The sequence below is a fragment of the Aedes aegypti genome, chromosome 2, assembly GCF_002204515.2.
Source record: "Aedes aegypti strain LVP_AGWG chromosome 2, AaegL5.0 Primary Assembly, whole genome shotgun sequence".
NCBI classification, from domain to species: domain Eukaryota; kingdom Metazoa; phylum Arthropoda; class Insecta; order Diptera; family Culicidae; genus Aedes; species Aedes aegypti.
Window position 1 is genome coordinate 468,499,296 of NC_035108.1, and position 17,906 is coordinate 468,517,201.

Consider the following 17,906-nt stretch of genomic DNA (forward strand, 5'->3'; position numbering starts at 1 on the left):
TAGAAGATGGTCGAGTTCTGTGACTGCGATCAGTTTCGGGGTTTTTGCCAACATTGTTGGATGTAATTGATGCGTTTAAATGATTTATTATTGAGTAATCCGCTACTAATTACTTTACACGGTTGACGCTAATATTACATGACATCTAAATTTAAGAATGTTTTAGTCATAGGGCTTCAAAATTTCATAGGCTGTCAGATGGTCAGAAACACTGACTGGACTGGTGGCGTAAGATGAAATACAAAGTCTTAACGATGGAGTGAGATTCTTCACAGGCTTTGTATCGAAGATTCGCCCATGCCATAAGAAATTCATATCAGGAGCTCATATTTTAGCTCAATCTACTCATTCTAAACGCTTTATTTAAGTGTAACATGCAGTTCTGTAATTTTGGAAAATTATGAGCAGGTGTTAACCTCAATTATCTCCAACCAAAAGACCAAATTTACTCTTCAAAAAACTCGTATAGACCCAGCGTTGCGATAATCTCTAATTCTCATTTTTCAAGCTTGAGATTTTTCAGGCTTGAGTTGTAAGATCACGAACTTAACAGTTTAAAAATCATGAATGAATTGAATCATCCGTTTGACTCATTGGCTTGTATTTCCACAGCTATTACACGTGAAGAACGTATTCTTTGTTTTCTGCTAGAAACAGAGCAAACCTTTCTACACGGAAAACATTTAATTCACAATTACAAGTCATGAAATCTATAATTGGTTTGGTCATGACCAAAATCATGATTCATGAGTCATAATCATGATTCTTCATACGCATGTCAGCATCCGGTGCACTTTGCTTCAACTCATTCGTATCGATCACCCACAATTTAACAGGACAATATGGTTGAGTGATAAAGTACGTTGCGCTTAATTAGAATGTTCTTGGCTCAAATCTTGCTCCACCAATTTTTTTATCATGAACGGATGTGCGAATCATGATTTTTGTCATTTGATTCATGATTCTGAGCTATCAGCGTTAAAAACATAACGCGTGTATTGCGTTACTGCAATTTAACTCACATTGAAGAACTTCTTTTTGTCATTTATCCGAAAAATATTTTAATTTATTAAAATCATATTTAAAACAAATGAAATATTTGAATAACAAACAAATCTATGAAAAACCGGTATTGAAAGGATGAAAAATAACAAATAATCAAACTTTGAATATTGAATTTCTCTCCTTGTATGATCAGACATTTCAAATTCCCTTACAGGTGGAATCTTTTCCTTTTGAACATTCGTTTCCATTCGCATCCTGAAAGCATCTTCCATTGCACTTCGCTTTTTAAAATGCACGACCAGCCGATCCTTTGCGCGACTGTAGCGCTCTTATCTTATCCTAGAGCCCATGTCGGATGTTTTATTATTTTGCCGGTGTCCGGCCGTGGACGTTTTGGCCGAGCATTGCCAATGCTGCTGCATTGCGCAAAACGACGCAAACAAAAAAAAAACTTGCTTTTATGTTCCCTTAATTTATACTAATGAAACTTCTTAAAAATTGCGGCTCATTTGAAGGGATTTCGCGTCGGTTCTCCTTGCGTTTCCCTGCCGACGACGACAGCGCGGTCAGTTTCTCCGCCGAAAAATTTTAATTTCTCGTTCTCATCTTCACCCGCTTGGTGTCCTTCTCACTCGCTCTCTCTCTCTCTCTCTGTCCCTCTCAAGGGGACATGTCCGGTAATCATGTGGGAATCAAAATTAAATATATGACGTTTCGTTTATAAAATCAACCGAATGGCTTCCAGACAGTCCGTGCGTAAATGTGGAAAAAGCAGAACCGAACAGAAATTATCGATGATGTATTGAATTAGGAGTATAAATTCGGGTCTCATCCCGGTTTTGAAACGCCCTCTGTTTACCGTCGTCGACGAACTTTGCTGCTGCAATCCTCAAAGGAAAGATGGAAGGCAATGACGGCGGCGGTGACAATAACCAGTCCAGCTACTGTCGTGCTTGCTGCACCTGATGGGCAGAGGGATTTTTCAGGTAGGCAGTTTCTGACTGATATGTGAAGTTTAAATTGATATAGGTACAATGAGCCTTCCAAGAAAAGTGAGGGAATCGATCATTGAAGGATAAATTGAAATGATCTTTCTTTGTCATAGAAAACTGATGTGTTACAACCAATCAACGTCAGAAATAGAACCTGATCAGGATCGCTGCACAGATCGGATATTTGAGTTTTAATCAATTATTTAGAACAGTGTTTCCCAAACTTGTTTAGACTTTCGTACCATAAGGGTCGATTTCTTCACCCCCGCTTAGGCCCTAAACCTAGTTTAATCATATGGGTGAACGCGGTTTACGGATTAAGCGAAGGTGAAGAAATCGGCCCTAAGACCAATATTTTTCGGAATCGCCGCCTTGTACAAAAAATTTAGCTTTATGTACAAGATTCCTTAATTTTACATGTTATAAAGAATTACGCTTACGCTAAAATTCTATAATGTTATATAGTAGATAGCTATGACAAATAGTTTCTCATTAGTGTACTGTAATCTTACAAATTATTATGTTTACTGGTGTATGTAAATATGTGAATTTGATTCATATCTAAACTCCAAAAAAATGTTGTTCGGTCCTAAAGCACTATCTCAATTTTTTTACCAAACGCTCGAGCTTTGGTTGGAATTACATGTTTACTCTATTTTCAGAAGTTTTGTATTAGTACGTCAAAAAAAAACAATTTCTTTTGTTTTTTAAGTTTATGCCATACCTTCAAATTCAAATTCAACAAGAAACTAAACAAATTTGGATGAATTACACAACAAGTTTCTGTCTCAAGCTTCAAAATATTACTATTTACTCAATTTGGGGTTGCTACCAATTTCGAAAATGTCACAGCACACAGCAAATATTGATAATTTGAAATGCTTTATTTACCATTGTCATACATTTCACTTGCATACAAGTTTCCAGTCAGTGCTTAGGTACTGAAGATTACGAATCAACGCTGTTTGTAATATTTTCGTTAAAAAAAAGGTACTTTTTGATGATTTGGAAAAGTATCGCAATTGGTCATATAAGAAATAACGAATTTTGTATGGAGGCAACAAGCATGTACAAAAAATCGATTAAATCGATATGAAATCTGGAAAGTTTCATCAAATTATGTTTCATACAAAAGGATAAATCCAATATTTTATACAGAGCTTTGACGACGTTCTGGATCATTTATGAGTACGGTAACGGATTCAGCGATCCCAAATTTAATGAAGACACATAATTTGATCTTTGAGACAGGCGAAAAGGTTATTTTTCTTGTTTTCCGTGAGCGTGGTCACACTATTATTGGAAATTGGAAATACGCAATTTCGCGAAATTCAACCTGCGACGTGAAATTCAGGAAATTCCGCAAAATTAAAGAAATCTGGAGAATTCATATAGAAATTGCGATAAATTCCAGTGTTTTGTCTAAGAAAATGGTTTATTCAGTTTGGATTCGAGGTTCTACCAAAAATTTAAATGTATTGTATTCCCTAACCTGACCAAACCGCGAGTCTTACAGTTCTTCAAAACTAACATAGTATGTTAAGAAGCAATACGAGTTTGTAAAACAAATCAAAATGAATTCGGCTCCGTCATGCCTGACGGCGCTCGAGCCTATTGAATAAACGCTTAGGTGAAAAAATAAACAATTTGAATTTACTTTTAACTTGGACTTCTTCTGGGTTGGTTGTCTCGTTTTAATTTTTAAATTGATTATACGCTTTTTTCTCAATCTTAAAAATACATGGTGAAATAAAAATTACCATTTCCAAATCAACGCTAAGTTAACACATTCAAAATATAGTTTTTTACTGAAAACATGCATTCGTGTGCAAAATTTTACCAAAACTAAGGAACCACAAGAAAGCCACGAAATTTTGATTTCATCGTCTTAGTTGCCCACAAAACCCCAGTGTTTTTTGGCGACGAAGTAAACGTTGAGGTGTATTGAAAGTGTCAAGGTTGAAATTTCGACCCACTTTTTAAAATTAATATAGTCGAGAGTAGAGGAACTTTTTAAGGCCATCCTAGAGGATTTTTTTTTATTACACAGCGTAACAAAAATGACATGTTTGCGTGTCTCAAGGATCAAATTATGTGTCTCCAGTAGATTTGGGATTGCTGAATCTGGTGCCATTCTCAGAAATGTTCCAGCACGTCACAATTTTTAGCTACAGGTCGCCAAAGTTGTATAAAACACTGGTTTTATTAATGTTTACATGAAATTTAAAGTACAATTTATCATACTTTTTTGTAATCTAATCCACCAAACATGCAAAATAGAACATGAACTTTCATTTCAGACATAATTTGATTGAAACTGCGCGATTAAATTTCGATTAAACCGATTTTTTCAACATACTTGCAGTCTCCATACAAAATTCTTCGTTTCTTCTATATGGCAAAATACAATAATTCTCTAATGCGTAGTATGCACCTGAAACGTAAAGCGCTCAAGTAAAATTTCTCATTTTTACCAAAGTAATTTTGACAGCTGATTCAGTATGAGCGAAATGTCACTTTTACTTGCGGAATAATAGAGCGTCACATTTTTCCGCACGGAAAAGTGACAGCTCCATTTGATTTGCACAGCAGACGTTACCGGCGTTATGAAATCAGCTCTACTTCTCAGCAGCGTACAGCTCAAGTAATTTCGGTAGCGGAATCATTCCTTGACCGTTTCTTCTCCTATCCTCTTGCACAGTACTTATGATCAGCGTACCGACCATAAACCATCAAAAAATAACTTTTCCGTATCGAAAGTAATACATACTTTGATGGATTGTACCCCGTTTGGCATAAAGTCGTTTGGCATAAGGTCGTTTGGCATAAAGCCGTTTGGCATAAAGCCGTTTGGCATAAAGTCGTTTGGCATAAGGTCGTTTGACATAAAGCCGTTTGGCATAAAGCCGTTTGGCATAAAGTCGTTTGGCATAATGGTCGTTTGGCATAATGGCCGTTTGGCATAATGGCCGTTTGGCATAATGATTGACTTAGAATGAATATCGGCTTTTTTAAGCTTTTACAGAGATCAACACCATTGAGCCCATAGCAAACAAATTTGGTAGGTTTTCAATAAGCATGGTGTTCGTTCAGAGATTTTCCAAGCTATGAATGTCAAAAAATGTTGTGACATTAGAGAGCATAACTGTACAAAACTCGTAATGGGTCTGGTGGAAGTGTTTCGGAATGATAATTTTTTCTACATCTCAGAACATAGAGTATCTTTGAGCTTGTTGCGATATACATATTTGAAAATATAAAATTGGCAAAGACAGTTCGCAGTAGAATATTTCGCTGCAAATCAAGCTCTGTCCCAATTCGGACGTAAAACTTGATGAAAATTACTTGATAAAAGAAAGGAAAATTTATTTGCAGAATATTTAAAACTCTAATCCAAAGACCAGCATAATGCAAAAATAGCCTATACACGAAAGCATATAATTTTACGTTAAAAATGTTTGAGGCTCTAACGCAAAAAATGTTTCCACGGCATAACTAACATGAACAACACATTTAAAAAAATGTGTGGAAAACCTTCTGAATGATTCAATATAAATTTTAATTTTTGAAGTATACGTCAAAAACACCATCTATTAAGGTAAATGATTAAAAAAAATATGTTGAATATTGGCAGGTTCTAAAGTAATTATCATTCTTACAGCACGTCTAGCAAGAATTGATAATATAGCAAAATATAAAAATGATTTACATTTAACTTTACTAAATAATAAAAATTTAAAACAGTATAAATATAAGGAACAGCCTATTTTGAAAAGAAGGCAAAATTTATGATTGAACCAATAGAAGATTGGACGCCAAAAACAATCGCGGCATATTATAACGAAAAGACATCAAAAATTACGTTCAGAATCATTGGTTCCCCGAATGCCAGTTCCCCAAATGATGGTGCAATTTAAATAGAAGCTATAATAGTCTTTAGTGGCTGGATAGTGAACGAGAAAGAACGATAAGTAATCAAAAGAAGGAGGTATTCTGTCATTCTTGGCTAAACACATGTTGGCAAAAATGCTGAGGACGGTAAAACTCGAAATAACCGCCAATTAATTAAAGAAGGGTGCATATTAGATAGTTAGTTCGTTCACCACCTTGAAATGTATAATGTTACGACAATTATGAGTGTCAAAAACTTTTCGGGGACGTGGGCTAATCGGAGAAACGGGATATTCATGGAACTGGCATTAAGAGAAACGACATTCGGGGAAAAGTAACACAACCCATCGAAGTTACTGCAGTAATCGATTTCTATTTTCGCCAATAACTTGAGTAGATCAATGTTATCGATTGCCGCTCTTCTGTCAGTTGGAAAAAAATATCTACAATATAGCTCCAAAGAACAGCCAATGTATAAAAGAAGGTGAAATTTATTTAAATTTTAAATCTACACTCTTTATACTTTTAATTATGGCTATATCATGTTTAGAGAAAAAAAACATAGAATGTTGGAAAGTAAATTTGTGCTAAATATATCAAAATCTTCAGGGCAAGAAAACATTTCTATAGCGAAACTCAAAAGGAGCATTAATATTTGAAAGAAGGGTAATTTCTGGATAAATAATAAAATACTATTCCCAATATGCCTTAGTTTGTTCAAGAGCATATGTTTGTTGAATAAAGTGTCATTTTGTTTCAATTGACTCCAAAACAAGCCTGATGCCATCAGAAAGATTCATTAGAAACGTAAAAACGAATGTCATCTTGAGAAATTCTTGGTTTAAGACTCATTATGCCAAACGACTATTATGCCAAACGACCATTATGCCAAACGACCATTATGCCAAACGACTTTATGCCAAATGACCATTATGCCAAACGACTTTATGCCAAACGGCTTTATGCCAAACGACTTTATGCCAAATGACCTACCACCCTTTGATGATAAGTATTGTTATACACATAAAGTTTGAATTCTGTGGCAAATTAAGCCAATATATTACCTTACAAGCTGGCAAACTTGCATGCAAGTTGGCTGAAATAGTCATTTTTTGCATTTTCAACAGTCAATATCTCAAAAACTAGACGTGCTTTCTGAAAACGGCAATGGATTCAGCAACCCTTAATTAAGTGAATAGCGGTATATTGGTGCTGGAGACAAAAACGTGTTCCGCAGTGTTATATGCCACCCGAATTTGTTTTGGCCTAAATTGGTTCCTAAATTCAAAAATTTTTAGAACAACTTCATCTTTATTACCTACCCCGAATTTCATTACCTCGAATTCCATTTCTTCGAATTAGCCCAAATTCCATAATCCCGAATGCTATTACCCCGAATGCACAATTATCCAGCATGACATTTCCTCGGTCTAATGTGATTCGGAGTTATGCAACTCCGGGTAATGGTGCATTTGGGGAAATGGGATTCAATGTCATTGCAATTGGGGTAGTGGGCTTCAGGTTAATGAAGTAGAATCGCAGGGCTGGTATCGACTAAATGACATGAAAATAGGAATTTTAGATGCCTCTTCCTTGAAAAGTCATCAAAAAGAGACCAAACAGGAACTAAAATGAGACCAATAAGGGACAAATTAGTAGCAAGAATAAAAACCTAACTCGATCTAAGATGAAACATGCTCAGAGAATCTTACAGACATTTCTTAAGGAATATTAGTAAGTTTTTTTTTAGAATTCCCCATACCATTCGAGTAATATTACTGACCGTATTTCTATATGTTTATTTTTTTTTCAGGAATTAATTCAGTTAATTGGGTCCTAAAATGTTTAATGAAATCTTGTTTTTATTTAATAACACGAAAAAGCATGTTACTGTAACTACTTTAGCAATTTTTCTCGCTCAAATAATGGCTATATCATGTTTAAACATTAATTTTTAAATTTGGTCCATAAATGAACCTTGACACTTTTGATCATGTTTGACGTTCGCTTAGTCGACAAAAACACCACAGGGGTTTTAGTTCGACCACTGGGGTTGTTCCTATCTGACATTTCGTAAGGGATACGGAAAACAAAATACACCCAAAATTTGAGTTTAAGCCAAAGGATGTGACAAAATCTAAAAAAATGTTTTTTGGGCTTAAACCAACGAAAAACATTAGAAAATTGAGTTAACATGTGTTTTTGGCCTTAACTTAAGCGTTTGGCACTAAAATTGGAACAGGGCTTTAGGACCCTATTGCCCAAAACTTTCCTGTGTTACTCCAAAGGATTCCTTCCAAGAGTCTCGTTTAGATAACTTAAAAAAAACTTCAAAGGATAACCACAGAAGTTATATCAGAGATTCCAGAAGTGAGTCCTTATAGGAATCCTTCAGGAGCTGTTCCACAAATTCTTTGAGAAATTTCCCAAAGAAAGCTATTTTTTCCTGTCATTTTTCCAAAGATGTCTGAGGGATGTCTGAGGGATTTTTGTCAGACATTATGGAAGATTTGTTCAACCCAAAGGTATTTCAAAAGGAAATCCTATAGTAACATCTGATGAAACTTGATTAAGTTCGAAAGTAACCTTTCATTGTCTTCCGCAAGGTTCTCTGAAAGAAATCCTAGACTCTTGAAGATATCTTGATAGATCACTTAGACAAATTTCTTAACTAACTAAATAAAACACAATCAAATCTCTGGATCCTGCAGGAATCCCTTGAAGACATTTATGTAGGAATTATCGGAGAGATTACTGTAGTATTAGTTGGTGTGAAATCTGAAATGAACTTTTGAAGAACCCATGACGATATCACTTTAGAAATTTTCAGGAGAAATTGTTTGGAAGAACTGTAAGAGTTGAACAAAATGCTGAAGAAATTGATATAGAAATTTCTGGAGCAACTCAATGGGAACCTAGGTTGAAAATATCGAGAAATTCCTGTAAAAGTGTGTAATATATTTCCTCGAATTTTGGGGGATTTTCTGACGCCATTCCTGGGAGTATATATAGATGAATTCTTGTAAGAATTCTTATAACAATGCCAACTATTGGCGAAGGAATTCTTGTAGATCTTTTTAGAAAAAAAAACTCCGACATTAATTATTGTGAATTTAATTGGAATAAATCCTGTGCGAATTTTTGAAAGATCTGCTATAATAAGAACTGAAAATCGGTAAAAGAATTAATGAAAAAATGCCTGGAGGAAATCCCGATATACTCTCTGGGAAATTAATTGATGTAGAAGCGTTGAGAGTAGTCCTGGATTTCCTGGAGCAAATTTTGAAGAAACTTCACTAAGCATTCCTTCGAAGCACCACTGGAAGAATTTATGGGGAAAAGGTGAAATCATCACTTGAGAAGTTTCTGAAGGAATCCCTAAAAGAATGAAAAAGATTGCTAAAAAAGCACTATAAGAATTCCTGACGCTTTTCTTCGAGGAATCTGAGAATGAATTGCTGAAGAACCTGTGAAATAGACGTGTAATTGTCTCTTAATATTTCTCTGGTATCTCTAAAATTTGACAGTAGGATTTATTGCATGCAGAATAAGGAAAAAAGTCTTCAGAAGGCCTTTTGATTGAAATGGAAACATTAGAGAACTTTCGTCAAAAATAGAGACTTTTTAGAGATTTGCATCAAAAAACAAACCAAGTCTCTAAAAAAAGACGTGCTGGAATTGATTTTCTACGCAAATTACCTAGAAAATTTGCAAGGTTTGATTCTTTGAAATCTGAATCATAGTTAGAAAAATTTAAACAAACAAGCCATTATCTTTTCTAATATTTTTTGTTTTTGATGGAATATAATCAAAATAGTTGTTTCAAAATGAAAAACATTCGTTTTTTTTTTTTCATTTTTTTATCTTGAAACATATTAAACTTGAAATAAAGATTTCATAGAGTATAAGAGGTTTCGCGCAGGCTTTGGAAATTTACGATCACACGAGCCATAATTTTATCCCATTTCTCCGCCTGCATTCATACAACACGCATGACATTTATCGTTCGTGACTCCCACTTATTGGCGCCGAATATTCGCTGATACATTCTCATTATGATCAAGAAATAGAGGCAAACATTTTTCATTTTATGTGCTATGTTTGCAATCGCTTCGATTATCCAATAGATTAAAAGCAAATCGTTTAAGATTGCATTACCAGAAAATATGAAAGTTATTACCAATTTTAAGCAAAACATAAATCAATCAAATGGCTCGATACCATTGAGGTGTGTGAGAGTTGTTGCTCTTGAACGCTCTCTCGCCAAGTACCAAACGAGAGAGTGAATAGCAACATTCATAGGGCTCTCCGATTGCGATATGGCACGAACTGTTAAGATCCACGAACTGTTACACTCTCTGAATATGGTTCGATCGGTTTATTCGGATCAAAATCCAAACACTGGTTTCGCGGATAAAAAACCAACTGCATGAAAATCCAACATTTTGTTTTTGACAATCGTTATATTTTGTCTATCATGACCATGAAATGATATTTTTCAGATTTTATATGATTTTATAATGATAATAATTTGAAAAGTACGGAGTAATTTCTCCTGTTTACTTGCTGTTTGATAATAAAAATTTTTTCTTTCCTATGTTTAACACGTAAAAGTAATAATTAATACGGTTTCGTCCACTTTAGGAATCACTGATCGGGGAAAACCATGACAGAATGCTGCCCGTATTCCATTTCCCCCATCACTGATGTATTCTGAACTGAATCGGATAGTCATCAGCAATGAGAGCACCGGCAGTCAAAACTAATTAAGCCACTAAATCAAGCGTTTCCAGCAAGACTTTTTATTTCTATCCATCCACCCATCCCAACGAGGTGCAAAAATATTTATAAAAAGCAACTTTTATATCCGATTTCCATCCCAACCGTTTTGGACTGCCCACGGTTGTTCTGCTGGTTTTACTAGCGACCATTCCGAGGGAATGAATTTCACACCATTGTTCGACGCGCAGAATGTTCGCGCGCGCATTTACCATAGTTGAACGTGGCCGCCTGGCGCAAATGTGTTGTTTTTACACCTGCCACCGTAAAAGTAGGAACCCACCGGAGGAATCGCGGTTGCGCAGAACAGTGAAAAATACCGCGATGAACTGTTGCTAATCCGCGCGGAAATAAAACTGTCTTCTGATCGCAATTGAATTAATTGCTTCATCACCGGGTTCGGTTGAGGCTGTAGCGTCTTTTTTTTTTGTAAACCTTTTATAGTCTATTCCAGATCAAGACGAATAGTTCATTACCTCGTCTTTTTTTAAAAGAAACCTTATACTCCATGAAAACTTCATGCAATTTGTCCTTAGTTACAATATTAACTGTAAAGTAAGATCACAGCCTCGCTGGTTATATACAGAACGGGCGTGGTAGTGCAGCAATAGGGCATACACGATTGTACGACGTTTCCCAGAAACCCATTCCCCAGAATGGGACATTCCCCAGAAGAAAATTATAAGAGATTTTTGGACTGTTAAAATCCAGGTAAATGGTAAATAGTGAATAGGGAACACAATTAACTGAATAATTTGGGGAAAACCAAATTTCAGTTTTCATAGGTTTCATAGGGGATGGATGCTGCTCTGCTCAGCATCCATCCTCTAATTAATTAAAGTAGCTTGCTGTAAAACGAAATTATCAAAGACAAGGGAATTTTTTTAGAGTATTTATCAGAGTTGCTTGCTGTCACCATCAACGCTTGAAATTTGCTGATTTATACAGGCCGACTGCGATACAATTCGGATCATTCCATATCACATCAACATCATGCTGTCTACTCCATCACCAGTGGATTGATGGCGATAGACTTTGGATATCACTGATGGGTAAAGTTAACTCTTAAATTAAGCAAATGAAATGGCAATTTATCCGTTTGATATTCTTAATAGTGCTGCAGATGGATTGAAACTGTATATTGGTCACTGAAAAACATTGATAGCGTGGATAATTACCACGCGATCACTCATTCTGCAGTGATTATGATCTAGAGGGCGGTATCGTTTCACTGCTGTTGGTTGTCAAATCAAAATGATATTGATAGCACGATAGTGATATTGATAGTTTTAGTCCATCAGCCATCAGTTGATCTGACTGATATTGTGCAACTCTGGTATTTATGTTTCATTATTGAATGATCCTAGGAAGAACAGCCAATGTTCAAAAGAGGGGAGAATATACTATGAAAGCAAAAATAAAAACGAATTCTACCAATTTATTTTGTGAATATAAAAAACATTACAGTAATACAAATCACCTTTGCCATGCTGAAGGTGTCCGGGTTCGAATTCCGGTCGGTCCAGGATCTTTTCGTAATGAAACACGATATACGAATGCAAAAATGGCAGCTTTCGCAACGAAAACTCTCAGTTAATAACTGTGGAAGTGTTCATAAGAACACTAAGCTGAGAAGCAGGCTCTGTCCCAATGGGGACGTAATGCCAAGAAGAAGAAGAACAAATCACCTTCTTTAAATACAATTAGGAAGAACAGCCAATATTAAAAGAAGACAGAATAACTATGAAAACAAAAGAAATAATTTTTCGAATAGCTTGAGTCAACTTCAATCATAAAACATAGTGTGACATACATATGTAAGATCAGTTTATCTTAAACAGTGTAGCTACTTTTCCCCAAATACTCCGTTTTCTCGAATAGCCCAGTTCCCCGAAATGTTTTTAGCTCTCATAATTGTCATAACTTTTTGTGTTTCAAGGTGATGAACCGGTCATCTGATATGCATCCTGCTTTACTTGATAGGCGATTCTTTCGAGTTTAACCGTCCTTGGCATTTTTGGCAAGATGTGTTTGGTCTATAATGACCTTATAACCTATCGTATCTCCTTTTGTTGATTGCTTATCATTCTTGCTACAGTCGACTCTCCACATCTCGATGTTCTACATCTCGATATCTCTCCCTATGCCGATGATTCCATAAGTCCCTTCAGTCTGCATACATTTTCACTCTCCATATCTCGATATCTCCCAGATAGCCGTAGCGGTAAACGCGCAGCTATTCAGCACGACCAAGCTGAGGGTCGTGGGTTCGAATCCCACCGGTCGAGGATCTTTTCGGGTTGGAAATTTTCTCGACTTCCCAGGGCATAGAGTATCATCGTACCTGCCACACGATATACGCATGCAAAAATGGTCATTGGCATAGTAAGCTCTCAGTTAATAACTGTGGAAGTGCTCATAAGAACACTAAGCTGAGAAGCAGGCTCTGTCCCAGTGGGGACGTAACGCCAGAAAGAAGAAGAAGAAGATCTCGATATCTCCATATCTCGATGTGTTTCTGATTTTTTTCTCTGTATGTCGATATGACCAATATTGAAGGTTACTAGACCAAAGCTTTGGGATTCAAAACAAATTAGGAGTACAAAATGACGCCTGTTTGTGTATTACTGTGTTTTTCAATCTAGTATTCATCAAAAAATTGTTCTTTGTCTCTATCTATTCCTATCTCGATGGCCCCTTCGGTATCTTGATGTGGAGAGGTAATAGAAATCTAAGTAGTAGAACGCTTCTGGCGCTGTTGTCACAAAACTGAATTTATTTATCATTAATTTATCATTACCTTTAACTGTACTTTTTCATTGTTTGTTCCATGTCATGTTGTAGAGGATGATTTGTTATGTTTTTAAAAAATGATTTGATACTTTGAGGCCCGGTACTCACGCTGTCAGCGCGTGGCAAACTAGATGTTGGTAACACGAATAATAGCGACATTAGCATTCTTAGGTTTATGCTTTTACTGGAGAGGCGGCTGTAGCACCCAGTCCCTAAAGTCTATTCTTGTGTGTGTACCTGTTTAAACTACATCGCTCTTCGAAGCAACGGGTCATTCGGAGAAATGGCTTTCGGGGATTTTACTTTCGGGAAAAAGTAACACAATCATGTTAAACAGCTTTTAAACAGCATTTTCCCCTTAAGATTTTTGTCGGATCTGGCGATGAATCACGTAGTCATTTATTGGATTTTCAAGACCATCTCATTCCCGCTACGTGAACTTTTGTCCATACAAACGTTTTGAAATTTTTATGGGCCGTAGTCTTCGGCCAAAACCTTCCCACCTCCATATATGATCAAGTGGTTAATGGGCGGCTCCTTAGATGATTTACTAGAGACAAGGGAAGCAAATAGTTGCCTTTCAAAAGGTTTTTTTTGGACTCAACTTGTATTCGCTTGAGATCCATAATAATTACTTTAACGAAATAATAATATGGGTGAATTCATGTCGATGTCCGGAATTTGAAGCGTCTGAAAATTCGAATCAATTCGGTAAGTAAATTTTTTTAAAGACAAAAGACTAAATAAATCAAAGTTTATTTCATCCCGCTCTTTAAAAATATATAAAATCGATTCTGGGGAATGTCCCAATCTAGGGAATGGGATTCTGGGGAACGTCATTCTGGGCAATGGTGTTCTGGGGAATGTCATTCTGGGAAATGTCCTACAACCGCAATACACTAATAAAACAAATAGAACAAGTAATCCACCAGAAGCCTTGCCAGAAACCTGCATCTTGGTCATACCATTATGGGTCGCCTAATATCAATTATTAGTCACTGTTCCACATGCAATTCTAATAGAAATGACCCATAAAAGTTGGTGGCCCGGAATAGTGACCACTGTATGTAACAATTGGTTTAATTCTCTCCAGCAATTAACCAATGATTAAGTTGAGCGAAAAAACGTATTATTTGGATCCTGTCAAGAAACTGTTTTGAAATCAGATAAAAACCTTAGAAAAAAACTGCCGACGAAAAAAAAAAAGAAAATCCCCTAAAATCTCCCAAGAAATTTGCCAAAGAGCCCGCCAGCAACCTACCGATGAATAGTTAGTTGTCTTTAGACGACGAGAAGCTTACTGATGATTCTTTAATAAATCTTCTTAATCTCGCTTCGCATCAGCTAAAAATCAAAGAAAAAACTTCCATAGAATCCACCAAAAATATTATTAAAAAATTGGTCAATAACCTTCCCAGCGATTTGAATATTCCACAAATTTTTGAAACGATTGATGTATAGTTTGGTTTTTCTCCTTATGTGTACTGTAAAATATTGCATGATAATAATTGAAATAAAATGTTTAAAATACATCCTCAATCGGCCTTTTTCCGAAGAATAAACCTAATACTTTGTTTGTAAGATGTTCGAATCGAGTTTGACGTGTAACGCAAAATAATACATTTCAATAAAATGTTAAACAACTGTCACTCGTTCAACTATTACGATGGTTCACGTAAATGAACTTTAGAAAAAAAATATAAAGTGTCAACTACTTGGAAACCTTTATTATTTTAAATTGAACAGTTTTTTTCAGCCAAATTTTTGAAAACTTTGGCAGTAAAATGGAGCATATTGTAGCGAAAAGTGGGTCCATTACTGAAAATAGGATCCGGACCCTTGTTTTGTGCCTTTTAATTTCCTTCGACAAGTATACAAGTGGTCGAAATACACCATTAACATTCTTCCTCAATGCCAGCTTCTCGTAAAACGGTATGAAATAGGGTAATTTGCCCATTATTGCGGTATTCCCTATTATTGCGGTATAAGAGTTAAACCCTCATTATCAATCGAAAACTCTATTTCCTATGGATATTATCGATGATGATGAAAGCCTATAGTATTCCCAAGCTGTACCAGATAAAAGCTTTGAAAATTAAACGATTTTGATCGTTGGAAGAACAGTTTCAAATGATGCATCAAGAAAAGCCTATATTTTTAACCAGTCTCTCTATCTACGGGCGGGTTTTCATAAGCTTAAATTTTTAAGTGTAGAACCAAAACAATTGTATGTAGCGGGTATATCAGTTCAGTATGGATGTAGTTACATGATAGATATTGAATTTTGAATAAAAGTTTTATATTTTTGAGAAAAAGCATATACCGCAATAATAGGACAATGAAAATAGCTTTTTGCGTATTATTGCGGTATCTGTAAATCTCATTCAAAAAATCGTTATTTCAATAGTCATTTTAAATGTAATTGCTGGAAACATTAATTATATTATTAGGATACTAATAAGGGACATAATTTTGAGTTATTCATACATTTATTTAGTCAAACAAAAGGTTTATGTTCATTTTTACCCTATAGTTGCTCTTATTTACAAATATATTGTAAATAAAATCAATGTTTTACCGAAAAATCACGTAAACTGATTGAAATTCGTAACACATGCCAAATATGCGATGAAAAACTAAGATAAAAGATGATCGCAAGGAAGCAATCTTTAAAAATTGCATTGGATTGGTGAAAACTAGTGAAAAAATATTTTTAATTGTGGTTATACTTGAGTCAACAAATACATTTCTTATATAGCGACTAGTCTGGTCTCAGATGGAAGAACCTTGTCTATTTACATTAACATTGTCCAGCTACGACGGAAGAAGAGACGAAACCACCAGAAAATCATTCGATTCTGTTGATTTGTTTTCGGATCGTGACGTAAAGTAATGAATTAGTTTTCTTTATAGATATGTCCAAAGTCACACAAACTGACAGTACCGTGCAGTGTCATTAACCTGGGGGAGCATAGTTTTAATGCTAGAACATTGTGTGACATTGCATTTATACTGAATGTAATAAAATCTATGATTTCTTGTATACCGCAATAATAGGACGGCACTACCGCAATAATAGGACGAAATACCGCAATAATAGGACAGCGGAAGAGCTTCAGATTTATGTTAAAAAAATGTATGTTTGATTCCAAAATTTACTTTTTTACTTTACTATACTCTCGATAAAGGATAGTTTTAACACTTTGCATTGTAAAATATTATAATATTTAGGTTTTGGACACTGAAATACGATTTAAATTTCAACACCGTGCTTAAGTCCTCCATAATAGGACGGTTACCCTACTCAAATCTACTTCGATTTTTTTATTAGATTTTTCTCAGAAGTATAATCGTAATCTATTAGTTTTTATAATTGTAATACCGTTAAGTCACCAGTCACCGTGCGGGCTCCATTCACCGTGCACATATACAAATTCCTACAGAATATTCATACAATTTTCACAAATTATTCTTTTGTCAGCAATATAAGATAAAACTGATAAAATGAAGTAGTTTTTGTCACAAAGCATTTTGAAAAACCTTGTTTATGTAGTCAAAATCATATGAATTCTGTTTGATAATGAGATTTTTCAACACTCTTAGTAGAAACGCCAATAATTACCATTTTTCATTTTAACGTTAGAGTATGAAATTTTTCAAAATTTCAACAAGGTTATCCTGTGGATACTACTAGTTAGATGTATTTCATCGTATGAGCAATGAAATTTTATGCAATTTATATTTTTTCTTGTGTTTCAGTCAAAACCCAAATGCACGGTAAATGGACCCTTTGCAATATGTATGGTTCCCATTACCGTGCATTACTGTAAAAAGCTTAAAATTATTCGATAATACTAGATTTATTGTTATGTCGTGATTAAAAAACTTCATATTGAGTGTTTGAGTGAATATGAAATGGTTTGGACAATACAGTCGAACCTCCTATAATGATTTTAATAAAAAAAATATTTATTTAGTAAATTTTTATACTTTTTATGGTTTTTATTATAAATGAAGATTTTAAGAATGTGAACGGTACGATCCACGCTGCCTACTCTTCGCGAAAAGCAGGAAAATATTTATTTCGATCATCTTCATGCGGGCTCGCAACGCCCCATGAAAAGCGTGATTGTCATGCGCGTCGTTTATCAAATCGGAGTTAATACCATGAAGAGTCATCAAATGATAAATACTTTCGATCAACTAACTGAAATCTGCGAGATTGAGAGTGCTTCATGAAGCTCACGCAGGACAGTTCGGTTTTGCGTCGTCCGATAGATTTGGCTCACGGTTTCGCGCGTGTTTTCGTCTCCAAAGATTTTTTTCTGTTTTGGAGCGTTTTGCTGGGTAGGTATTTGGAAGGCAAAAGCAAGACGGTTTATTTTCGGGACGCCAAGAAGTTTTGCTGTCAGTGTCAGTTTTGTGTTCAGTCGAGGATGGATTACC

General features: G+C 35.3%; 1 protein-coding gene across 1 annotated transcript in view; it reads right to left on the reverse strand.

The window, feature by feature from the left end:
* The window catches only part of LOC5568083 (cadherin-related tumor suppressor), a 233,900-nt gene that overhangs the window by 209,305 nt on the left and 6,689 nt on the right, over window positions 1-17,906 (reverse strand). The gene's annotated exons all lie outside the window — the stretch shown is intronic.